This window comes from Aedes aegypti, chromosome 1 (genome assembly GCF_002204515.2).
Source record: "Aedes aegypti strain LVP_AGWG chromosome 1, AaegL5.0 Primary Assembly, whole genome shotgun sequence".
Classification (NCBI taxonomy): domain Eukaryota; kingdom Metazoa; phylum Arthropoda; class Insecta; order Diptera; family Culicidae; genus Aedes; species Aedes aegypti.
Window position 1 is genome coordinate 35,356,570 of NC_035107.1, and position 27,565 is coordinate 35,384,134.

A 27,565-nucleotide genomic window follows, 5' to 3' on the forward strand; every position below is an offset into this window, starting at 1 on the left:
TCCTTGTTTTCATATCTAACCCGCCATTACAACGAGGAAAAATCCATTGGAGAGGAAAGACATGGCAGCGTATTGGCCGAGAATAGATAAGTATCATGTTTTTGTAAATTTTCTTATTACTGATTGCAAGGTGAATCAGATTAACTAAATTTTTAACTAATAACAAACTGATCGGAGTAGGCTTTGCTCGCGAGTGGACGTGTTTTCGTTTTATGACAGCAATTTTCATTCCTTGGAGATATCGTTCAATGGTTTGTGAATTATGTGCTAGGCCGGTAAATCTTTATAGTGCAATTCCGGAATATTGGCTGAACTCAAGGTGTCAGAAAGAGGAGCAAACGCTTATTCCTCCCATAATAGAGATTTTTAAGGCCAGTTTAGTCTTAGGACATATTCCAGATGGCTGGCGTCTAGTTCGAGTTGTCTTTATCCCGAAGCCGGGAAAAAAGACAAAACCAATCCCAAAGCATACAGACCGATTAGTCTGTCGTCAGTGATGCTTGAAATAATGGAAAAGGTCTTAGGAGAGTTCATAAATTCAAAATTTATGGAAGCAATGCCTCTTTCCAAATACCAACTCGCTTACCAAAGTGGAAAATCTACGATCTCAGCACTACACATGCTAGTCAACAAGATCGAGAAAACATTTCATGCAAAGGAAATCGCCATCGTGGCATTTCTTGACATTGAGGGTGCATTCGATAACGCTTCCTTTGTCTATAGTGTCAGCAATGCATAGGAGAAAATTTGACCCATGCATTGCTACCTGGGTACATGCTATGCTAGCAAATCGCCGAATCTCATCCGAGTTGAGCGGATCGTGCGCCACTGTCATGGCCACAAAGGGGTGTCCTCAAGGAGGGGTACTTTCACCTTTGCTATGGTCTCTAGTGGTGGATGATCTACTTAATAGCCTGGAAAAAAGAGGATTCGAGGTTGTTGGCTACGCTGATGATGTTGTCATCATTGTACGCGGCAAATTTGAAAGCGTTGTCCTTGCAAGAATGCAATCAGCTCTCGATTACACGCTCTCCTGGTGTCTGAAAGAGAAACTGGGGATAAATCCTTCAAAAACTACGATTGTTCCAAGTGTAGAACTAGCCCTCGTGCGTTAAAATACACTCAAATAAAGATTTAAAAAAAAAAAAAAAAAAAATACGATTGTTCCTTTCACAAAGCGCAGAAAGGTACAGCTGCAACCTCTTTTCCTTAATCAAACACAATTGGTTTACTCAAATGAAGTCAAATACCTTGGCATTACGCTTGATGCTAAACTCAATTGGAACACACATCTTCAAAACATGGTAAATAAAGGTCTCAATTCTCTGTGGGTCTGCTCAAAGACCTGTGGAAAAAAGTGGGGCCTAAAACCTAATATGATCATGTGGATATATAAAACCATCGTTCGGCCTAGAATAGCCTACGCTTCCCTTGTTTGGTGGCCAAAAACAAGCGAGGTTACGGCTAGAGCCAAGCTGAACAAAATCCAACGCGCCGCGTGCGTCGCCATTACTGGTGCAGTTCGCAGCACCCCTTCATTCGCCCTAGATGCAATGCTTAATCTGCCCCGGCTAGATCAATTCATAAAGCTGGATGCTGAGAAAAGCGCTCTGAGGCTAAAACGATCAATAAACCTTCTGCCAGGTGATTTAACCGGTCACCTTAGCATACTAAACGAATTTTCTATGAATCCAATTGTAGAAAAATGCGGTGACTGGATGGAAATGGTTGTGAATTATGACATATCATATACGGTGTTCATTCCTTCTCGCCAAGAGTGGCAAGAAGGTGGACCGAGTATTCCTCCAGGCTCAATCAAATTCTACACTGATGGATCGAGAATGAACAATCGTTCTGGATCTGGAGTGCACGGACCAAGAACCAAAATCTCTGTCCCTCTCGGACAGTGGCCTACAGTTTTTCAGGCTGAAGTGTATGCTATCATTGAATGTGTGCAGCTCAGCATAAAGAGGAATTACAGAAATGCCACAATCTGTATCCGACAGCCAAGCAGCTCTTCATGCTCTGAATGCTTACACTTTTAACTCAAAATTAGTGTGGGAATGTGCTCTTGCTCTAAAAACCCTAGCCATCCGCAATCGAGTTAAACTAAATTGGATCCCCGGGCATATGGGTCTAGAGGGTAATGAAATTGCCGATGAGCTAGCCAGGAATGGATCGGCCAATACATTCATTGGTCCTGAGCCATTCTTTGGCATATCAAACTGCTCACTAAATATTGAACTGAACAGCTGGTTGTCCAGGCAAATTATATCCAATTGGAAAACAGTTTCCAATGCGAATCAATCTAAAAGATTCGTCACAATTAATTCGAAACAAACACAAAAACTCATTGGTCTCAACAAAAGGGACCTCAGCACCTACACCGGTCTTATAACTGGACACTGCCCCAGCAGATACCATTTACAAAAGATCGGAGCCATCCAAAACCCAAATTGCCGTTTCTGTAGTGAAACGTGCGAAACCTCACAACACCTTCTCTGCTCCTGCAGTGCACATATACAACGAAGATCCAAAATATTTGGCAAGCCCTTTTTGGAGCCGGCCGATATTTGGAACGCATCTCCCAGGGAAGTGGTCGGCTTTATCAGGCTGATCGTACCAGATTGGGGGATTCACAATACTGCAACTTAGGACTTCTGCCCATCAATGGCAGATGGCTAAAAGTTCAGTCTCACACCCGACAGAAGGAGAAGAAATCTTTCGCTATATTCATCGTGAGAGTTTGAAGTTTTGAAGTCTAGTGCTCGAATGTTTGCTTCCTGCGCCAATCTGCGGCTAAACCGTAAAACCCGACTGGAATTGGAGTGGTTAGCTTCACCAACTATAGTCTGCTTGATGATTCGGTGAGTTTGTTCCATACTGCCTTATAATAATTGAATTCATTTAACACTTTAAGATATTATTGGTAGTCTTATTTGTGAAATGTCATGACTTCATCGAAGGAGACCTATAGATCGTGGGGGTGTGGCGCGGAAACTTGTCTTCGGCAAGAGAAAGAATGCAATATGCTCGCGATTTACGTTTATTGAAAAACTTATTTATTTTTAGAAGTATGCTAGTTCAAACATATAGGATGATGGCCTTGTTTTTGTATGCTGGTTGAATAGTTTGAAGAAATATGTTTCTGGGTCCTGTTTTCTGCTCCCTAAAATTCCCTCTCCAGTTCTCGATGCCTGGAGAGTCATGAACGGATACTTCACCATCTGCATATTTTTGCATGTGCATCCTATTGTTCTCTTTTTGAATTTATCTAAAAGATGTGAAGATCGCCATTACAAATGACGGCGTTGCACAGTGGTACCGCCCATAGGTCATAAATCAAAAAACAAAATGTCTTGTTTGTCACTTCTTTACCTTTTCACGGATCGTTTATGATCTCAAGATTGAGAAAACATAAACATTAATGGCGTTCCTGTATAATATTCATAGTAGGGTTGTGAAGGATGGAGTGTATTTTTCCTGTGTTAAAAATACGTTGAAAATTGAGCGATTTCAGCACTTTGTTCAGCGTCTTCGCAAACCAAAATCAATTGATTTTTCAATCAGTTTAGATTACAGAACCTTAGTACAGATGTATAACTATCACTTCCAATACATTTTAGAGTGTTATGTGGCATCTAGGAATCAGTATTGATGTGAGTAATGAGGATAGAAATATACTCACTTGTTAACTACATTACTTTTTGTTTAAAGTACGTTTTTGAATATGTTCTTAATCTCATTTAATCAAACTACTGCCATCACAGGATCATGTTTGAGTAGGAAAATGAACCTGTGAAGGTTCTAGCTGCAAATATTTGCAAATAAGTTAGCAGCGTGCCTTCAAAGTTGTTAGTTTTACCAATAATGGCAATGATAAAAATATTCAATGAATTTATTACATACCAGTATAATTGTAGCTAACTGGAATGAATGCACAAAATAATAAAATTTTCATTACTAATACTTCAATTCACTATGAATACACTTGCAACATTGTACTTTGATTTAATGAGTAGTTTTAGTGAGAGCTGAGACAATAAAATCCTAATATATTAGTAATGGTACAACAGCCATGACATGACTTCCCAAAGTGTGGGAGGAACAAAATGAAAATGTTATTTATTTTGTGTTTAAAAACAAGATCAACAAAATTCCAGTATCTATAGATCCAGCGCTAAAATAATAAAACTGTGAGAATTAAAAGTATATATAGAAGCAACAATATATTAACAAATAATGCATTAATTATTTCTTAGTTTTAAGTATTTGAAACATTTGCTAGAGATTTGATGTGAAATTGGCTTTATCAATTAATAAATATTTCAAGTATTTATTTGGTGTATACATCTCCGGCACTTAGAAAAGTTTTCAATAGCTCTTTATATTCATATACTAAAAACTAGGCTTTTGAGCATGTAAAGCAACTTTGAGCAGGGAATCTTCTCAAGTTTGAAAAATTATCCCTGATATATTGCTTTCAATGTATAGATTTCATGGTACTTGTTAATAATATATTAAATACTATTGTTAATCTTGGACACGGAAAGAGAGATAATTGCAAAGTCGATTTATGCACATATAATAATTCATATAACACAGCCTTCGTAATACGATCTCCGCATCCTAATCAGAATTTTTGAAGTGATATGAATTACGACATCAAACTCGACGGAGTTTTAACAGTCAAAAATAAGTAATTTGACGATTCCTCATGGTATTTGTCACCGGATATTGAGTAAAATGATTTATGACCGCTTCGTAGAACAAATGGAACCACTGTGCGTTGCACTATTGCTCAGTGATGCCACATACACAGATTTATCTGTAATTACACAGATTTTTTCCCGTTCTTGCCTACAGATATCTGTGATCACAGATCACAGATTTTTTAGATAAAAAAGATTTATAAGATTTTAGAATATTTCACGAGTTTAGGACACGGTTATGGAAGATATAAAACTGGCATGCCTTTACTATGTTCAGTTTTTCTCAAAAAATTAAGTATTTTAATATTTTAGAAACTATTATGTACCTTTTAATTACTTTTAGAAGAATAAGTTAAAATAAAAAATGGTTGACATGCCAAAAACAGTCATAATACGTTTGCAAAAATTCTTTTTGGGCTAAAAAATGAAAATTTTGGGTATTTTTTGCGACACAGATTTTTACCAAGATTTTCGGAGGTTGACTTAAGATGAAAAAGATTTTTTCAGCCGAAAACACAGATGAGAGTCGGAAAAATGTGGCAACACTGCTATTGCTTCTTTTCATATTTTATACTTACATAAACCATTGAATAGTTCGCCACCTAAGGTGACGGAACGTTTGATTCGAATAATATTATAACACAGTACAGGTACGGGTTGCATGGATCACATTACTTACCAAGGTAAATCCTGAACATGTAACTTTTCATCCCTTCCCACTAAATCCCCCTCCTGTGACAATCATGGAGATGCAGAGGTGATCTCGGTCTCTAGTAACAATGGTTGTCACACCATCATTCCTTCCCTTCCTCGATGACCGTAAGGACGTGGCCGGCTCCATTATTGACTTTTTGATAATTGAACTCTCGATTTGTGCACATTGAGAATGGTACGCTATTCCCAAGCCCCATTCATTGGTTCCCTGTGCAATTTTGATTGGTCTTTTCAATCACGGAGTAGCAACTACGAATTTTACGGTCATCTATGCTTATGCTTATTTTTAACTAATAACAAACTTGTTCCACAGAGCTATTTACAAAACACCACCCAAAATCCCTCCTTTCCCATATCCTTAGGCAAAACACTTCACTACCGCTATATGTATGACTGATTCATGTTCTTTTGACCTTGCATCATTCATACGTGTATTGGATTGGAAGTCAAGAGTAGAAGCAAAACTCAAAGAACCTTCTGGTCAAAGATGGTGCGTTGCCTACTTCCCAAACTCCAAAACCCTCCGGTGTATTATGGACGGTGTGAGTTTTCAAACTTATGCTGGAGACTTGGCCCCTGACCCCCTTGTACATCAATAAAATAAAAATAAAATAAAAAAAAATATGATGGAGGTCATTTTTTAATCTTCCCTTACCATGATGGTCCCCTCAAACAATTTTCCAAAGCATTTCTATTCCATATCTCGATGGTGTCGACAAGTCGATGATTCCCTTCAATATCGACCTCTGGAGGGTTGATTGTATGTTGAAAATAACGTTTTATAACTGCTGTGCATAGTAAGGAACATAGTTGAAAAAATGGTTCCTTACTATGCGCACTTAAGACGAATAAGAAAATGGAGAGAAAATAAGTTGCACTTTATCAGTGATGATTGCTCGATAAATAAACTAGAGCCTACGTACTAAAAATCGAAAATATATTCTCTTTAATTTGCTTCAAATGACTTAAGTGATGAGGTACTCCCTTAGCATTTTTGCTAACGGGCAGTCAATTTGGAAGTTTTTCAATATTTTTAAAGCTGTTTTATTTTTTATTAAAGTAACAAACGTAAATTTGTCAAGAAAATTCTTCGTGTGCTTTTTTATTACTATTGTAGCAATATATGAAAAATAAATTTTGAACAAAAATGTAAGTATTTTACCAGATTTTGGGTGGATTTTGGTGAAAGTGCGCAGAGTTAGGGGCCTTCACGGTATACTTAACTCGCAACCGACCAAAATATCACTTGCATCTCTTTACGTTTGGACATGATTGACCGCCCGCAGTTTTTTTTTGCTAAAACAGCTGTACCTACGTTTACAGAGAACCATCAGACGCTACTAATGCTCCCATTCTTGGCTGGTTGGGCACGTCAGGAGTTGATCATCAATAATTCGTGATCAAACGTGAACATCCCACCGCAAAATCTCTAATTCGTGATCGAACATGAATATCCCACCGCAAAATCTCTAGTATTTGGAGGTGAGCAATGGTGCAGGCGATCTTATGTTTCTCCGAGATAATTGACTACTCTTCTCCAATCTCAAGCCAGAGGCTAAATAAAGGTGGAATTATAAATACGTTGTTCATTTGATTTATTTATTTAACATCTAAACAGATGACACTGAATCAACAATTTCTCGCCACAATACTCGATTCGTGGCCGCATCTCTCCATCCTCAGTTCTGCCCCACGCTCGCCAAATCATTACGCACTTGGTCCGCTCACCTAGCTCGCTGCGCTCCACGCTTTCGTCTACCAACCGGATCCGAAGCGAACACCATCTTTGCAGGGTTATTTATTTATTTATTTTAACCAATACTTTTTGTGATATTCCAAATACAGATTTAATGAAAAGTTAATGATTCTGTACTAACTTATGTTTCGGTTTATTCGCAGTAACACAATTCTACCAAACACGTCTTACACTTCCAGAGTCACAATTTATTCTGCCTTTACATTGAGAGTCAAAGCCTTCTATTTATAATTCAATCTCAGCATAGCTCATCTCCCTTTATATACGAATTTTTAAACTATTTACAGCGGGTTTTTCAGAAATGTTTGGTAAAACTGCAGGAGTAATATGTACTTGGATGAAATGCTGGAAAAATTACTAAACAAAATAAAATGGGTTCGAAGAACCCATCTAAGAATTGTGGATTTCTGGAAGGAATCGTGGATGCATTCTTGAAGAAATCCACATGAACATGTGGAGGGGTTCTTGCAATGTTTCTTGACCAAACACGCAAGCTATTTTTCGAACACTCGAATAAACCTGTATGGGCATCCTAAGAAGAAATTCTGTAGAAATCTTTGGAAGATCTCCTACCTAGAATAACAACTGCTGAATTCGGTTGAAGGATTAGTGAAAAAATATCTGAAATTCTAGGATAGTTGTAGGAAAAAAATCAAAGTAGGGTTTCAATGCTAGTAATGGACCCCTTAGTAGCTGAAATTCATTTTAGACGCCTTTCCGCAATGATATCTCAGACGCATATACGTTTTGTGGAGTCTAACAACAAATTCAATGTCTTTACTTCATGGTACGTCTATGAAACATACAAAATCATTCGATTTTTCCAGCGAAATATGCATTTGAAAAACTGTTGTCCGAATGCCTATTATGGACCCTCCCGGGGTCCATAATAGGATTGTTTACAAATTTGACGTTGCGTATTATGGACCCTCCATTTGATTCCCATGTAATCCGGCTCGCTGCCGACGAGCCTATTATGGACCCACCTGGAAATGCGTATTATGGACCCTCTTGTGTGGTTTCATTTACAAAACTGTTCAAATATCTGCATTTATGCGTCTCAAACCAAATTTTTTGCCTGAAACTGCTGACTAACAATGTAATCGAAGTTCCCCCGGTGGATTTTCATAGGAATAAAGTTGCTTTGAGTGTTAATTTTATGTTTTTCTGTAGGGGGTCCATAATACGCAAAGGGTCCATAACCGGCATCGACTCCCTAATCACCTCTATTCTTGTTTACGGCGGATCCATCTTTCAATCGAATGGATCATTGAATGTAGTTTTTGTCAGTGCTCATCGCATCAAAACAAAGGCGCCACAGTATAAGCCATTTTACGAGACGTTCGAATGACGTTTTCTGGCGGGCCGCTCATTGTTGTTGTTCAAAAAACTAGCATAATATCTGAATGGCGCTGGTCACATTTTTGTTGGCGATGACGTCCCCGTCTCTTTCAGCGCATGTTTCTACCCGGTTTACATGTATTATGTTACCAGTAGATGAAAAATATCTTCCCTGCCTGCTGATTTCAATTTTACATGCGAAAATTAAAAACTTTGTGGCATTGCCACCAGCGCCATTGATGAATAAGCTCCTTCCAAATGTAGTGCTAGAAGAAACGTAAATAAATCGGCCCGCCAGAAACTTTCAAAGCTGGTAAACAAACGGAAACCATATGATTCGAAACGTCTCATAAAATGGCTTATATGGGATTTAACATTGCACTATGGTCCAGGAATCAGTTTTACGCGGAAAGATGCATTTTGAGCTTTAGAATGAAACATTAGACAAAAACGGTCTTCTACAAAGTTGTTTGTATTAGTTGAGCCCTTTGTTTGGTTTTATTGAAAACTAGTGGTCCCGGCAAACTTCGTCTTGCCATCAAGTAGGCTGTTGAAAAACGTTATGGATCGTCCCATACAAAATGACAGTTTTGTTCAGTCGCGTTTTTCCACCTTTCCCGGTGAATATATCCCGATTTTTATACAAACAAACACGTCGGATCCCTTAACGAATAAAACGGAGAAAGAATCATCCAAATCCGTTGACCCGTCCGTAAGCCATTTCGTGACATACAAACACCATTCAATTTTTATTTATATAGATTAGGGTGGACCACATTTTCATAGAAATTGTGTAACTAACCTTCTTATTTGTAGAAATTATATTATACATGCTTCAGCAATGTTGTAGACCATTCAATTTCAAGCAACTTTGCCAAAAAAAGTTTTTTTGTATCTCTTAAATTGACCGATTTAGATCTATTTTCCTACGGTGACATAGGGTGGTCCGAACAAAACTGGTTTTCTGGTTCTAGAGTTTTCAATTCAAATTTCTCATCAAAGTAGTCTATGAAAAACTTTTAGAGCTTTGAAAAATGCGTAATTTGGTGAGTGAAGAAACTTGCTATCTCCTTCCGTTTAGGAGTTATTGTTGTTTTTCTCTCAAAAACATGCCTACTTTGATTGTGAATATCTCTGATTGGGGCAAGCATAAAAAATATCTTTTGACGGCGTTCAAAAGACAAAATAAAATTGTATATTATATCAAAAAATTACAGATGTGTTATTTTTGTAACTATAAAAAAACGTCTTGAAAGACAAAGGATTTTTTTTTCCCTGTAGGAGACCCTGAAAGTATTCTAAAGCTAAAGCTTTTCCACGGGGAATCTGAGCCGAAATTCTTGAGGAGCCTTTTTAACCCGTTAAAGTCTCTGAAGGTTTCTTTGGAGCCTGTACAATTTTGCATCAGGATTTCGGTTAAAATAGATACTTTGGGGCTTTCCTTAGCCGTGTGGTTATAGTCCGCGGCTACAAAGCAAAGCCATGCTGAAGGTGTCTGGGTTCGATTCCCGGTCGGTCCAGGATCTTTTCGTAATGGAAATTTTCTTGACTTCCCTGGACATTGAAGTACTATCGTACCGGCCACACGATATACGAGTGCGAAAATGGCAACTTTGCCAAAGAAAGCTCTCAGATAATAACTTTGGAAGTGCTCATAAGAACACTGAGCTGAGGAACAGGCTCTGTCCCAGTGAGGACGTTAATGCCAAGAAGAAGAAGATAATTTAGATACCTTACATTAAAAACAATTACTTTCATTAAAATATAAATCTATAAAAAGAAACCTGCTACCAGCCCTGTCTTTACGATTATTCATTGGATGAATTTTTGTTATCATTCTTTTTAAATAATACGAATAACCCTTATATTTATATTCTTTTTTGATCAATTTATTAAACAAACTTGACAAAAATAGAGCAAAATACTTGTCTTGACAACCAGTGAGGTTGTTCTAATTTAAATTTCCTAACAAATGAATGAATCGTAGGTAAGGCAATCCTTTGACTGTCCTACCCAGGTGTTTTTGTGCGTAGTACATGTCCTACCTAGAGTGGATTTAAATAGCGTTCCAATCGATCAGGAGTCCTGTCAAAACTGGAACAAGACGTCACTCTTGTTTACAGGCACTCTAGTCCTACCTACTTCCCCCGCCACTGTTTGTTTTCATTTGATGTTGACGACCAGAGTGCATTTAACTGAGAGTGGCGTCAATGTCAAAATGTCAATGTCAAAACAGCGGTAAACTGCCATTTCCATACAAATCTGCGTTTCAATCGAGTAGGAGATCTGTCAAAACTGGAAAAAGACTTGTTTACAGGCACTCAATTGACGACAAGTCAGTAAAAAACATCAACTGCTGAATAGTCGTTTTCTACTGACTTTTCGGCCTGTTCGGTAATGTTGCAAAATTGGGTCTGACAGCTACCGTAGTTCAGCAAAAAGTAAAAAGTATAACTGAACCTCAGAAGTTTTCGATGAAAAAGCTGAAATTTCGGTATTTTTTTATGATTTACAATTTGTACCCAGTATAAAAAATATCGAACAAGCAAATGGTGATTGAGTGTGTAGACAATAGACTCATGCAAATTTTGAAGTTTCTGCTTACTGTGGAAAAGGCAAACCTTTTATCTTCAGTCCTCTAACTGCTCGTAATAATAATCTATGGAAAAAGTTAATACACTCTTCTCATGTGAATTCTTCCCAGCTACAACTTTGCCGAAGACCACAGTTTGATTGGACGTAAGGATAATTTGCTATTATTGATAATAAAGTCTAAATCATGCTGAGATGATCATTCAATTACTTTCAGAGCAACACTGCTTTTTTGCTGTACACTGTAAACTCGACATTACTCTTTAATTTGGGAAAAGAACCCATTATTTTGTGATATATGGAAACGTCAAAAAGAGGGGTATTTTTTCAGATAACGGGTATTTTTTGCCCTTTTCTATGTTCCGTCCTTTTACTCTATAATGGGTGGAAAATTTCTAGCGATTTAATAAAAGTAGGATTCCCCATTAGACTATGCAGCAGTTTTTGTTAAACTAGTTTATCTCAAAGAGAGTACTTTTTTACCCATTAAAGAGTACTTTGCTCTTACAGTGTAGTAGGGGATTTTTTTTATTACCGTACGGGGTTGGGCCGAAGGGTCTCAGATTTTCATGAAACTTTTTCCACGTGCAGGGTTCATGGATATATGAATAAAAAAAAATTGAGAAAAATTCAGGGTCGCCTATTTTTCCGGAAAACTCAGGTGGAAATTTTTTGTTTTCCCTTTACACTACTTACTTTGAAAAATCATAACTCAAGAAGGAAGCATCGTAGAAACAAAGTTTTTATATGAAAATTTAAGCAAATTTTCTCAAAAATCCAAAAAAAAATATGAACTGGAAAAAGTTTTCCACAAAATTTTCCACCGTTGGGAAAATTTGTAAAGAAAAGCCAGAAAAACTATGCCCGAACTCGTGGAAAATTTTTAAAACAAATATTTTCGAGAAGGTAATTTTATAAGCTTTAATCACTGAAATTTTTGGAATGCACTTTTTTTCGTTTTTGAGTTATGGCCAATTTTGTGAAACATGTCCAGATGTGCCATATAAGACTTTTCTTTGAAAAATCATAACTCAAGAACGAAACATTGTATAACATAACATTTTTATATGAAAATTTAAGCAAATTTTCTCAGAAATCCAAAAAAAAAATATGAACTGGAAAAAGTTTTCCACAAAATTTTCCACCGTTGGGGAAATTCATAAAGCAAAGCTGGAAAATCTATGTTCGGGCATAATTTATTTAATAAAATATTTTTAAGAAAGAAACTTTATAAACTTCAATTCTGGTAACTTTTAGGATGTACTTTTCTTTAGTTCCTGATCTATGGTCAATTTTGTAAAAAATGCAAAGGTTTGCCATACATGCCTTTTTGTTTAAAAATCATGACTCAAGACTCATCATGACTTGTCGAACCGGATTCAAATTATCTCAAAAATATGAAATTTTTGAAATGGAATCAGTTTTCCAGGACATTTTTCACTGTTTATGAAAACAAATAATGAAAACCCGATTAGCTATTCCAGCTTTCAAACAAAGTAAATTTGAAAAGAGCGATCAATAAGATCCAATCCTACAATATTTTTCAATACGCTCATTTTTCGTTCCTAAAACATGATCAAATATTGCTAGGATGAGCTGTTTGAACCATATATTTACAAATTTATTAGTTCATAAACAAAATTTCTTAAGAACGAAACTACATAGAAACAAAGTTTTCTTCAATCAGAATGTAGGCATTTTTTTCCTGTTAGGTAACTACAAAATTGACAGTTAAATAAATGGGTAGACAATATGACAAATAGGTATTTACCAATTCAAGTTTAAAGCGTTGAAATGGCTTGAGAATCATAAGTTTACCAAAAACTAACAAAGAGCAGTGAGAAAGTGCAAGTGTTGTCTATCAGCTGTATATTCCTCGTTATTAATTTTTGGAAAGTGAAAAAAGTTTTCCCGAAGCTGTTGAAATGGACAAAGTTCATTATTACGAATACAATTCTTTATGATGTAACCCCTTCGGACTGGATCATCACAAATCAGTAAGGACAAATCTACGATCGATCAGCCAAGGCCTCATCAGTAAGCTTCATTCGAATGGAGTTCGGTGGATTACGGAAAAGATGAAAATTTGCGTGAAGTGCTCCATTACCGGTGACCAGAAGGCTCTCGTAACGGATCTTCCAGAAGCAATGGCGTTTGAGGAACAAGTTTCACCACTATCTTCGTTGGCGTCGCCAAAGGAAACTCCTTCCTCGGGTGAGTCAGTTGGTTCTATAAATAATGTACAAAAAATACAAGAGCTTGCTAAATTCTTGGAAATTTCTTTTCAAGTAAAATCTTCACGTTTGGATGCTTCTAGTAGTAACTATCGCAATGCTTCTATGGACGAAATGTTCAATCAAATTTTGAGTAAAATAAAGACTTGGTTTCCGCCTAATATTGTCGATGTTACAGAGGATTTTAATTCCGTTTCATTAAATTTGAACTCAGCTGTTACAAAAGCCGAACCTGACAAGCAAATTAAACTTCTAAAATTACTTCCTAGGAATTGGTCATATGCCAAAGTTAAAGCTCATTTTGACGTGTCTCAACACGTTATAACTGAATCAAAAAAATACAATTTAGGGATTCAACCACTTTCAAAAGTAGGACGACCCTCGCATGGATCAGATATCCAAGACATAGTTTCAATTTTTTACCTAAGGGATGATATCAGTCGGCCATTTCCTGGCTTGAAAGATACCATATCTATTAAGTTACCCAATGGAGTGCGCCAAAATGTTCAAAAACGCCTTTAGCTTGACCCTTTGGATACTTTATATAAACAATATTTGGAAACCTGTAAGAGTGAACAGGAATCTGTCTCATTCACATCGTTCTGGAAACTCAAACCAAAACAATGTATTTATACAAAGGATTCATCGGCCATGAATGTTTGTGTTTGCATGATATATGAGAATATGAAATTGATGGTTGATGCATTGAAAAAAATTAATTGCTTTGAAGTTCATAATACAGAAAAAAAAACTTAACACCTTTTTGACTAGTCAAATGATATGTCCAGATAGTACAGATGATTTTTACTTGATTGTATTAAAGGATTAAAGGATTGTAAATTAAAGAAATTAGATTTTGTTGCCAATCACTTAGATGAAAACAACGTTGAAGAGGTTAAGTATTGTTTTTGGATTATTTCTCCTCGTTGTGAAATTATCAACAAAAAGGAAAATGTAAATGATTTTATAGAAAACTTGAAAAATCTCACAGAGAAGTTTCTTGTGCATCAATTCAAAGTAGATAAACAAAATAAATTTATAAGAGCTAAAAAGGAATCACTAGTTGAAAACAAAGAAATAATGTGCCAGATGGATTTCGCGGAAAATTATTCGTGCGTGATACAAGATCCCATTCAAAGCCATTACTTTGTACGACCTCAAGTAACAATACATCCATTTGTAATTTATTACAAAGACAAATCTTCGATCAAAGTCTTAAATTTTGTTGTAATTGCTGACATAAAAAAGCATAACACGACATAAGTTTATGCTTTTCAAACAAAACTAATTTCAAGATTGAAAAATAAATTACCTGAGCTTGAAAAAATCATTTATGGTTGGTTGGTTTGACTTTATTAACGAGATTTTTAGCCCTGGGCTAGTTCATCTCGGGACCAACGGCTTTACTTCCCTTCCGAAGGAAGTCGTCACTATAACTTTTTACGTCATAAGTGACTATGTCGGGGATGGGATTCGATCCCAGGTCCTCGGCGTGAGAGGCGAGTGTTCTAACCACTACACCAGGTCCGTCCCCTAAAAAAAAAAATCATTTATCTTTCTGATGGTTGCGGAGAGCAGTACAAAAATAAATCAAATTTCAAAAATGTATGCAACCATGAAAATGATTTTAAAATTAGAGCAGAATGGCACTTTTTCCCAACCTCACATCCAGGTCCATGTGATGGTATCGGTGGCAATATTAAGCGAATGGCTAGAGATGCTAGTATTAGAAAGTCAGTGGAAATTAATAACGCCAAACAATTTTTTGACTGGGCTGTGTCGCAAAAGGTGAAAGACCAATTTTAAAAAAGATTGGGAATTCATCTATGCAACTGAAAATGACTATTCAGAGGCTGAAAAAATTACTTCAGGAGAGATTTTCTAACCTTGTTCCAATTCCTGGAACAAAAAAATATCATTCATTTATTCCAAAAGACGGACGAAGCATTTTTTGCGAGTGAATTCTCAGATGCACATGAAAAACAAGAAAATACAGCATGCTTTGTTCTTAATACTAGAAAGAAACGAAAATCTTCTGGTCGTAGCAACCACAGGCAATCTTCCCGGTTGAAAAAATAGATAGTTTTAAGATAAAATGTAAGTTATGTACTGAATAATTGAATAAATAAAATTAAAGAAAAATATAAAAAGAAATCTTATTTGTTCCATAGAAAAGAAAGAATCCCTTGGAATGGAAAAGAAACAGTTTTTTCAGCTTTGCTTAACGGTGTAATGTTTCATGAAAAATATAATCCAATCCGACTTATACTTCATTAAAACCAATCCCATATCGTTTCTTTCAGATCTTTTAAAACATTTGCAATTGCTTTGATAAAAAACATTGTTTTTCTGATGCTTCGATTGAAATATGGGTTTTCAAAGAAAAGGCTAATATGGTCATTTTTCACAAAATTGACCATAACTCAGGAACACAAAAAAAGTACATCCTAAAAGTTACTAGAATAGAAGTTTATAAAGTTTCCTTCTCAAAAATATTTTAATAAAAATTTTCCGCGAGTTCGGGCATAGATTTTCCTGCTTTTCTTTATGAATTTCCCTAACGGTGGAAAATTTTGAGGAAAACTTTTTCCAGTTCATATTTTTTTTTGGATTTCTGAGAAAATTTGCTTAAATTTTCATATAAAAACTTTGTTTCTACAATGTTTCGTTCTTGAGTTATGATTTTTCAAAGAAAAGTCTTATATGGCACATCTGGACATGTTTCACAAAATTGGCCATAACTCAAAAACGAAAAAAAGTGCATTCCAAAAATTTCAGTGATTAAAGCTTATAAAATTACCTTCTCGACAATATTTTTTTTTTGCTTTTCTTTACGAATTTTCCCAACGGTGGAAAATTTTGTGGAAAACTTTTTCCAGTTCATATTTTTTTGAATTTTTGAGAAAATTTGCTTAAATTTTCATATAAAAACTTTGTTTGTACGATACTTCGTTCTTGAGTTATGATTTTTCAAAGTAAGTAGTGTCAAAGGAAAACAAAAAATTTCCACCTGAGTTTTCCGGAAAAATAGGCGACCCTGAATTTTTCTCAATTTTTTTTATTCATATATCCATAAGCCCTGCCTGTGGAAAAAGTTTCATGAAAATCTGAGACCCTTCGGCCCAATTTGTACGATAATAAAAAAAATCCCCAGTAGCCTGGATTACTTTGATCTAGTGATCCTTTATATGAGAGATGAGCGGAAGTAAAATGGAATGATATGGCAGCAGACCAGCAGTGCTTGGCTTCAAGAATAATATTGTAAAACAGACATGACTTCATCATTGGTAAAAACTGTATTTTGTTTCTTTGAGCTACATTTGCAAACGAATAAATAGCAGAAAAAATCAACAACAACATATCGCATTGACAAAAATTAGAAAAAAGAAAATATTTCATGTTGTTTGCTCTATGCAAAACAACTTTCATCAAAATAATTTCAAGCGGATTACATTACTCCTGAAGAAAAGTTCAGAACAAATAGAACGCATGTTCGTTTGGCTCACGATTTGACAGTTCTCGCTGCTCGATTGGCTCACACTTTGACAGAAATGTCAGCTTCCGCGTATCTCTCTTATAAAGGATCACTACTTTGATCTATTAGGCATTTCACGGCGAAATTCTCTCTCTTTCGCTCTTCAACAAAACTTGAAAACAATGGTGCCAGTACCTGTCAACTTTGACAGGTACTGGCACCGTTGTTTTCAGATTTCCCGAAGGAGGGAGAGAGAGCGATTTTCTGATGACGTCAGCGTGCAATGGGCAATTCTACCCGCCAGGAGCACCACTGTTGCCTGCCGAGCAGTTGGTTGAGCATGCAAAATGCAAACCCACTTTATGATTATGAGGCTGTGAACCGTTTCACCAGTTCGTTTAACTATTAGTTAAAATTTGACGTTTCAATGGTTATTTTCCCCTCAAATGGTTAAAATGAACATCGCGGTCGACCCATTTGAGCTTTGACAGTCGAGTAGTTATTTCAGAACAAAGTTGACAGATGGATAGTTCAAATTCACTGGAGCAGAAAATAACTTTCGAATTGTCAAGTTTAACCATGCTCCAGAGCAGGGTTGTTTCTAACCGGAGGGAAAATAACCATCGAGCTGTCAAATTTTAACTAAACGAACTGGTGAAACGGTTGACAGCCTGAAAGGCAATTTATCCTGCCGTCCAATCGAAATGTGGTCTTCGGCAAAGTTGTAGCTGGAAGGCTTTCACATGAGTAGTGTTTGTTCACTTTTCCATAAAATATTATGACGACGAGATAGAGGGCCGAACACAAAAGGTTTTCCATAGTAATCTCCATATAAACTTCAAATGGCGTGTGCACAGTCAAATTTCTTCCGAATCACTTTAAACTTTGGGAGGATGCTATTTACCATAAGAAAATCGTTTGAGCATAGGGGAGCCACAATTCCAAAATTTGCATCACTCTAGTAGACACGTTGGATAAAATCAAGCGTGTGCTAGAATAAGGGCGTAAGTCGCATGATCGATTTTTTTCTTCATCGATCCTCTCTTCTGCGAATAAAGGTGACAAAATGCGGGTTTGTTAGCATTTGTGTCAGTTTAGGATGGTAAGCAGCGATGCAATCTTGCAACGTATTTAACACGTTAATTTCTAGGGATGTTCAATCAATATATTTTCAAACAACATAGAAGCAAAAATCTATATAAGGGATAAACCGACGAATATGGTCCATAATCTTAAGAGTTATTAAGGCAAACATAAAGCATGTCCATCTTATCAGCAAATAAATTATCTTCAAAGCATCTCTGGTGACCATTTCCAATACTTTGATGTGGAAAGGCTCCCGTTGTTCCAATAAACAAACATCCAGTTCTTGGCATCCCGCATCGTTCCTAAATTTATCACATGTCTGCAGACATGATTCATCATCCAGGCAGAGACAATCGGCGAACAATCGAGTGAGAAGCGTCCACACTTTTGAGTGACGAAAAATAGGCAAGTGTCTGTCATGGGGAGGGCTTAACTCTGCACTGGTATCGGCTGTATCGGTCGTCCGGTCTTCGCGTATCTTTCGTATTCTTGCCTTCGTCCGCATAGATAAATCCCAATAATAGCCCCTCAAGTGGGCCCTCCGATAGAGAAACGTTGTTGGCTTCGGCGAAGATAACTAACTCGTAATAAGCTGTTTGTGAATCGCCTTGTCGAACACGATGTCCGATATGGGTAACTAAACGGCGAAACGCTACTACCTGGCATGGTTAACACAAGTCATAATGATGCGATATGATGGCCATCGATGAGTCTGGCTAGCAGAGGGGCAGGGGCTATGTGAACAATCAGGGAAGATGGGTGTTAAGAAACGCGTCTTTATCAGAAGCAGGCGGGCTTGTTGTTGGCTCATTGGAGATCGCACAGCGGTTACAAGTGTGATAGTCGATATATTGTATCTGATATGGAGAATCGGGTCAGGTGGGTAATCGCACGATACAATGGAATGGACGATTTCCTTCTTATTTGAGTTCAATGGTTTGAAGCTTTTTTTCAAAAGAAGTATTATTTTCAGCTTATATTTCGTTTCGTTTTTATTACCTTTAATCATGGTATTTTTTAATGTTTTTTTTATTTTTTTAAGCTTTGTATTTGTTCGAAAATTACGCGTTTTTGGGCATACCTAGAAATCGACTTTCACGTTTTTAGGGTTGTCCAATATGCATTACTTTCGAACAAATGACTCATATTCTTGGGCAACCCTAAGAACGCAAGAATCGATTCCTAGGAATGCCCAATACGCGTAATTTTCGAATAAATGCCAATTATTCAAAAATATAAAAATAAAAGAACGGAATTTAAAGGGCATTACCGAAGACGAAATAAAGACCTCAATGTTCCTTGCAGTTGCCCAAAATTTTATGGCACATAAGGTGATAAATCAAAATCTAGAATATCGTGAAAAGTGTACTGCGATCTGTCAAACTTGGATACCTTTTGCAGTACCAAGGGACCAAATGCAGTACTAGAAGTGGTACCCAATCTGAACCCAACTACTATGTCTCTATTCGTCTCTGGTATTATTTTAAACTTAATGGAGAATCTGGATTGCATATAATAAAGAAAACAATTTTTTTTGTAGAAAAAATATGAAACATGAGGGTAGATCGTTGAACTTGACGGTAATGATCTGTGTTAAATCTAAGTGGAAAAGTTATGAAATTTACTCGATTTTTTGCAATTTTGAATTTATTTTCACATAGGATCAAAATCAACCTTGTCTATCTACACAGAAAAAAATCCGTTCTCGTATCCGTGAACAGCAGGCGTGAACTCGTCAACAAGCAAAAATACACCGTGAACTAGATCATGTATACGAGACCAATCATGGTAGTTCACGGTGTATTTTTGACAGTTCACGTTTTCCAGAACGCTTTTTTGAGCGTGTATAGTTTTGATTTATCAGCTTAAGAAAAATCTATCTGAAGTACGAAATAACAACATTTTCCGAGCGTTGAAGTTCGATTTTGATTCTCTACAAAACAAAACCTTTTCCAGAATAGGTTATCCGCCACCTTTTCCAAGAAGCTCCATCAATCGACACCTATTTCGGATTTCACCGGGCTGAATAGGAGAGCGCGTTTATCTAATCGTGCTTATCTTCGCTCGATACTTGAATTGCGCTGTTCGCGCCGATATCGTGAACGATTTGTACCCACTCCAATAGCCTTCGGCAAGGCGTATTTTCCTTCTTGGATTTACGACAATGATGCACCGATAAATAGCTGTACCTACGCAGAACTCCTCGAGCCGCCCATCCATCCATCCATCCATCCGTACGATAATAATTATCGACTTATCGAGTTCCATCGATTGTCGCATAGTATTTGTTATCGAAGTTGGCCGCGCGACGATTGCGGCAATCGAAGCAGGCCACGTGTTCTCATGTACCGACTCGCGACTCATCAGAATCGTCTTCGAGATTTTATTTTGAATCCTCTGTAGAACCTTCTAGGTACTTGGTATAACAACAGTTTTAGATTTTTTTTTGTTGAAAATAGCTCTCGCTTCTTCTCCTCAGTCTCTAGAAGTTACCTGAAGAATTGCAGAAATTGATTGAAATGATTTCCAAATCCTGAGTAATTTGTTTTTCAATTGGACTAGTGAGTCATTCATTGAAACTGTGCACACTTTCAAACTTCGGTTCCGGATCATTTGGCCGAACGCCATTTGCCCGAATGCCGTTTGGCCGAACGCCATTTGCAGGGCTGTTACAACAGGCGCGAATTTCGCAATTTTCGCGGATTTGTAGCGGATTTGGCCAGCCAAGCGCGAAAATCGCGGGTGGATAAAATTCTGTCGCGATAATCGCGGATTACCCAAATCATGTGGCAAAAATTTTAGTTATATACATAAAGTCGTGATTTCATAATTAGGAAATTTCTATTTAAAACACAAAATCCAAGTCTTTTCCTTGAGAGCAGTAAAGTTCAGTTAGTATAGTCACTGATATCAAAAATACTGTTCAGGGAAATATAAAAAGCAGTAACATTTTCATTTTATTTGGAGTCATTTTTCTCGATGGTCGCTAGTCAAGAGATAGCTCCTCCCTAAATTCTTAATGACACTAATCTAAAATTCTATTCTATTGACGGCGATAGTTCTTAACTTAAGATAAACCGGAAATAGAAAATTATACCGTTCAAATCCTGTGAGTTTGAAGGAAATTTATCTTCCGTTGAAAATCATAGAAAATGGCGCTCATTAAGACCACTCAGCACATTTGGCTTGGCTTTAAAATACTTGAAATCAGAAATGTGTCAACATTACTGATCATGGATACAATATGTCAAAATATTAAACCGTGTAGGAATGCTAAATTTGTTCAGCTTGATTACATAAATCCATGCATTCAAAGTTTGTACGGGTAATATGCGGACGCTCTGGCTGAGTGTTGGCGTTGCAGTAATAGTTGGTTACCCTATAAAATCTTAGGATCGATAGAAAAGTTTAAAGCAGATAGATAGCTCCGTAGTCAAATTAGCAGTTTTGTCAGTGAAGAATAAGTATTGTAAATCCAGAAGATAGAAATTACTTGGAGTTAATGGGAAGCAGCACTAAAAATTGTATGTATAATTAATGTAATATTTGATGTAAATATAACTAAATAAAACCTCTTGCAGTTTTGGCTGATAAAACCGTTTACGAACTGCTTTAAAAACCAGTGCAACGATTGAATCACCACCACAACAAACCGGTTAAGAAGTTAGCGCCTGGTGAAATCGCTCAAAATAATAGTAGTTTTGCTTGGTGAATTTTTGTTCAGCAACAATTTTGTAATAAAAAATGGATCATTTATAAATTTGCAACTTTGGAGAAAACTGCTGAACACCATGGAGTGAAGAAAAATTAAAAAAAGCATAATGCAGCTGAAATCAAAACTACTATTATTTTCAACCAGACACATTGAAAAAATCTTTGAAATTTACGTCATATGTTCCCGACATATTGAAGCAAGTAAAATTATGTGAATCTAAGTCACAAATGACGTAATTTTCCGTCACAATGGACTGACAATTATTTGAATCACAAAAAATTTCACTCACATTGCACGTAATTTTACAAGAATGACGTATTTTTAAGTTTTAATACCATCAAATTTACGTTACGTACGTAATATTAGGTTTTTCTAAGTGTGTAGTACTATGACGAATTTTGGGATAATGAAATCGAAGAGACATTTAGAGTTCTCTGTCAAAATTTCATGCATTTTGCTCATAGGAAAACTAAGTTACAGCATGTCAAAGTTGAGAGTTTTGTATGAAAATTATTCTGAACACAACTGTATGTACAATACATTTTCAATATTTTTGTGTAAAATAGTAAGCTCCACATAATTAAACTGAGTAGTTTACAAACCAATTTTTATAAAATTTTGTTGCGTTTTTTTTTGTTAAAATTTTGAATTTCATTTGTTTTAATATATAAATAAGGTCCTGTTAACATTTCATCAAAATTGATTTATAGGTGGCTCAGATCTGCCCTGTAGAGATGGACATTTTGTGTCAAACGTCGAGAGAGTTTTAACCTTCCAGTCGTCGCGCGATTCGTTACCGACAGAACCACCACGCTGCTGTTGTGAACAAAAAGCGAGTATTTTTTAACAGTGTTGTACAAAATACAACAGCACGACGACTGAAGTGTTAAATGTATAGTCTAATTTACTGCCAATAACTAATGAATAAATCTGAAAAAAAATGTAACAATTTTCATAAAAACAGAAATTTGTTAAAAATATTAAATTATCACAACAATCTTATATTTTTACCTCAAATTGATTGGGTATTAATACTCGAAGTTTCAGAAAAATGAAAACAATTTTCAAACAATAAATGGCATGCATTTCAAACTTATTGTTTAACTAAACTCATCTCACACAAAAAATTTTTGCAACATTTTTTTTTAATAATATGATGGTGATTGCCTATCCATGTATTTCATGAAAAATAAAAAATACAGTATTGGCGATCTAATCTTATTAATGGCAATCTTTTCGCTCTCGATAACATCATCACTTAAAATAGTGTAAAGTAAGATGAGACAAAAAATCGAAATTTAAGGTATTGTATGCTTTTAATTGACAATGTAAAACTACTGTGTGTGTGTTTTTTTTTAAGTTATCATTAATAACTACATTTTGCATCTCCTATTGTATGCAAAGATCACATCGAATTATGACAAGTATAGTTGCAAACTAGGCCTCCTCTCTGCACTACCATTTATTAAATTGCATGATTTTTTAAAAAATATATTGAAACGTTGATGACAAATAAATTTCGAGTGATATTGTTGAATACGATTTTCTCCATGAAAAACTCGAATTATGAGATATTTTTCGCTTTTTACCTTTTTTCCTGCCTAGTGGCGCAACTTAAGTAAATCAAATATATTTCATAATTCACTACCCTCAGTGTTGACAGAAATCCGTATACCAATTTGTCTTGCTCAATTGTAGATACTTTAAGGCGAAAATAATCACTTATTACCATTAAAAACTAGTTTTTGATCAAGCACGTTTACGCATTTTTTATAATGAGTAGTAAATATGTCAATGAAACAGATTTTTTTGAGGCGCGGATTAAAGTACCTAGGCGTGGTTAGAATTTCTGAAGTCGCGATTTTCGCGGATACGATTTTAAGATTTTTGTAACAGCCCTGCATTTGGCCGAAATGGTCGTTTGGCCGAATTTGAAAATAATAGATGATAGATAATAGTTACCATGAATTTTTAATGAATTTCAAAGAACAATTTATTCTTAAGGTGAAGATGAATCGAAGCCAATCCTCAAATTTTCAAAAGCACGAATTTGGAGAACCGAACATCCCTTTAAGCTGAAAACTTAATCGATTGGTCACTTGTTGGGTGTGACCAATCGATAAAGTTTTCAGCTCAAACGGGTGTTCGGTTCTCCAGATTTGTGATCTTAAAAATTTGAAGTTTGGCATCGATTCATCTTCACGTTAAAGAAGGATAAATCATCATGTATGTACAGCTCTTTAGTATTAGTCAATGCTGAAAGAAGAACATCCTAAATGAAAGCAATTATAAACTACTCTGCTAGCGGTAATAGTAGCCAGCAGAGGTTTTCGCATTGCGTTGACAGTTTTTGACAGTTACTAAAAGACAGTTTAAGATTTATTCGTCCTTATGTAGCATCGGTTCGCTTCAATGATTCCAATCGTATTAAGCGATTTTATTCATAGTTATTGCAAACACGAGTTTTGGCTTCTTCTTTTCTCGACGGAGAAACAGTGAGTTTATTTTACGTTTATTGAATCGTTCGATTTATTGATATACGAAAGCAACGGTGCGAAGTTAATCTTGGAGGAGAATGAAATGTTACCTAAATTAACCCTTGTGCTAAATAATATATTTTTATTATGATTCTTTATGAGCGTATTATAATCCATAATTCCAATAAACTATGAAAAATATTCAAATATAAAAGAACAGCCTATGATCAAAAGAAGGAAAAATCTCTTATAAAAATTAGAGCAAGTGTAATGCAAAAAATATTATATCAGTATAACTACAAAGAACTGCCGATAATTTAAAGAAGGTAAAATTCCCAAAAAAATATAATTTATTTATTTTATTAATGCCAATGGTTATGTAACCAATACAAATCGAAATGTTTGAAAGAAGAAAAAAAATTCTGATGAAAATCAATCAGGAGTACACCTAGCACACCGTTGGTAATCCAGAAACGACTTAGAGTCTTGACGCGAGTTCAAAACTTCGTCCTGAATTAACGGATTGTTTTAATTATTCTCTTGAAGCACTAATATAGCGACAAATATGACGTTCGGTCACATTATCAAAATCAACAAATGAATTACCTGATAAGTTGAAGCAATTTTTGTTCGTGATTCGGCCAAACGGCATTCGGCTAAGAAGGGATTCTAGTACATAGAAGAAAAAAAAAACAAGTAGGACTATCAGGGTATTGAATTGAGAAACATCTTGCAGAGCACTTATCAAATAAAATTCTGCCATTGGAATTGCTTTGCGAATTATTCCATGAGCGATGTTTGGCGTTAAAGTCACCATGGCCTTTTTTACTTTTTGCGAGTTAATTTCCGCAAGTTATTTTGAAACAAATTTACATGCTGCCCAGTGAATTGAAAAGGCAAATAGGCAGCTCTGAAAGTATGTTTACCAAGCTGTGTTTCAAAAGAAAGTTTCAAAAACTTTGGTTTCGAATGACGAAAATAGTTGATGTTTTATACGCCTCGACGACTCGCCTACGCGAAAGGTAATCCCAAAAGTTAGACTTATTGTTGCCCCCGCAATTTGCGCATAGTGGTTATCACGCCCAATGGTATGGGTGCCCTAGTGTAGATGTAGTTGTGAACCTTAGAGGAAAACAATATGCACTCAGTCTCGGAAAACACCCAGAATCCGGGTATAAATTTTTCAAATTGGGTAATATTTCCATATGCATTTTGATGAGTCTGGAAAGCGTGTGCAAGTTTCTTTGAGGAAAACAAAAACAAACTGTGTATGACGAGCGTGTGCTAGTCTACGTGTGTTCAAATGTCACTAAGCTCTATACAAACTTTTTAGTATCTTCCTTCACAGGACAGACGCTCTTAGCGTGAGAAGAACATCCACAAATCATGACCCCACTTTCAGCACCGACGGCACTGAGTGGGATTCTTCAATATTGTTTAGGCTGTGAACCGTTTCACCAGTTTGTTTAACTTTTAGTTAAAATTTGACAGCTCGATAGTTATTTCCCCTCCGGTTAGAAATAACCCTGCTCTGGAGCATGGTTAAACTTGACAGTTCGAAAGTTATTTTTTGCTCCCGTGAATTTGAGAGTAACTAATCATCTGTCAACTTTGTTCTAAAATAACTACTCGACTGTCAAAGCTCAAATGGGTCGACTGCGATGTTCAATTTAACCATTTGAGGGGAAAATAACTATTGAAATGTCAAATTTTAACTAATAGTTAAACGAACTGGTGAAACTGTTCACAGCCTTAGATCACTTTTGTTAAAGTGAACTAAATAATATTCTTGAGAAAAAAACCCTTTCCGAAGAATACCAGATTGGGTTCTCTTTTTCATTATGATCTAAGTAAATTATTTTTTTATATTTTTGATCTCTTCAGGTGACTTATAGACTTATAGAGACCTTTCATGACGAACAAAGACAGAACAAACGTTCAGTTTCGCCTAGGGTTACCATATTTGCTTTCACCGGAAAGAGTACATTTTTCAGCTTTGTAAAAGAGTACTAAAGAGTACACCTACTCTATCTTGAAAAATTGGAAACGTACTATTTACTCATGTGATTGTCTTAATTTAGTTGTGTTTATTTTTCCTTAATTTTCAAGTCGTTGATCACACTATCCGCACAGACAAACAGACGTAATACTCTAATTATTTTCATCGCACAACATAATAGCAACCAGTTCTAGTCCTTGGTAGTTGGCCGACGAGCCACTCGTGGCGCTCGTGTCGCTTTTGTTTGAGTTTTGCTCACTACCGCCACCTAGTTCGCGGTTTTTTAACATTGGGCGTAAATGTTCACGTGACTATGTTTTAAATTGATAATATTTCCAGCTTTTATGTTCTTTGTCTTTGCTATCCGTATTGATAATCGAAAGCTTGATTTGGAAAAATGGAAATATTTTCTAATGTAGACTTTTTTGCTTAAAAAGGACAAACATTTGTCAGATTAATAATTACAGCCACTTCTCCTACATTTTAATCACTGTTAAGTTTTTCAGAGAGAAAGCTTATTAAGTTGGGCATTGACCTTGAAATAATCGATTCAATACAATATTTTTACAATAATGCAGCTTGTGCAGAAAATCGTTCATTTTTTTAAATGATATTGAATTTCACATAAGGTGTGTTTCCTGAAAAAGCTTTAGCCTGAGCTTTACTAAAGACTTATTAACACTTCAGTCGTCGCGCTGTTGTATTTTGTACAACACTGCTGAAAAACCTCGCTTTTCGTTCACAATAGCAGCGCGGTGGATCTGACAGTGGCAAACCGCGCAACGACCGAAAGGTTAAAACGTTTTGAAAAATAGAAGTCTGACTGATTTAATAATTTACTTTTGTATTTTCGTACTATATTTCAGTGTCAAACCTTTTCATTTAAACATCTTATTCAACAATTACATCGCCAAAAAGTGTTTAACTGAAAAACAATAGTTAGTTGTTTGTTTATCAATAGTATGATTGTTTCGTCACTTATTTTCGTATTTAGTGAAATAAATTAGCGTATTATTGTTTTGTAATAGTTATTGAGCTAATCGTACCAATTCAATTAAACCAATATTTATGAAATTGATGGTTCACCTGTGTTATCATATCATTGGAAAGACGTTAACATCCCAAGTAACATTATTAGCTGAATACCAGTTTATTCAGCTGAAACATGCTTGATAGTGATTTGTTTAACTGGTATTTAACAAACATTTTTGTTGGGTTAGTTTCTTCGACAGGTTATTTTATTCGCTCGGCAATTCTTAGTAGTACCTGGAAAAGAGTACACATGAGCTCATTTAGCAAAAAAGAATAGTACACCAATATTCAAGGCAAAAAAGAGTACATGTACTCTTAAAAGAGTACGTCTGGTAACCCTAGTTTCGCCGTCATAAGTAAAAAAATTGTGCTTCTTCTCTTCAAGATGTTTGAGAAGAAGTTAGCGATCTTTAAAAAGTTTCCGGCAAAACG

The 27,565-nt window shown here is 35.9% G+C and overlaps 1 protein-coding gene across 6 annotated transcripts in view; it reads left to right on the forward strand.

Annotated features, from left to right (window-relative positions):
- The window catches only part of LOC5571724 (broad-complex core protein isoforms 1/2/3/4/5), an 82,074-nt gene that overhangs the window by 4,191 nt on the left and 50,318 nt on the right, over window positions 1-27,565 (forward strand). The gene's annotated exons all lie outside the window — the stretch shown is intronic.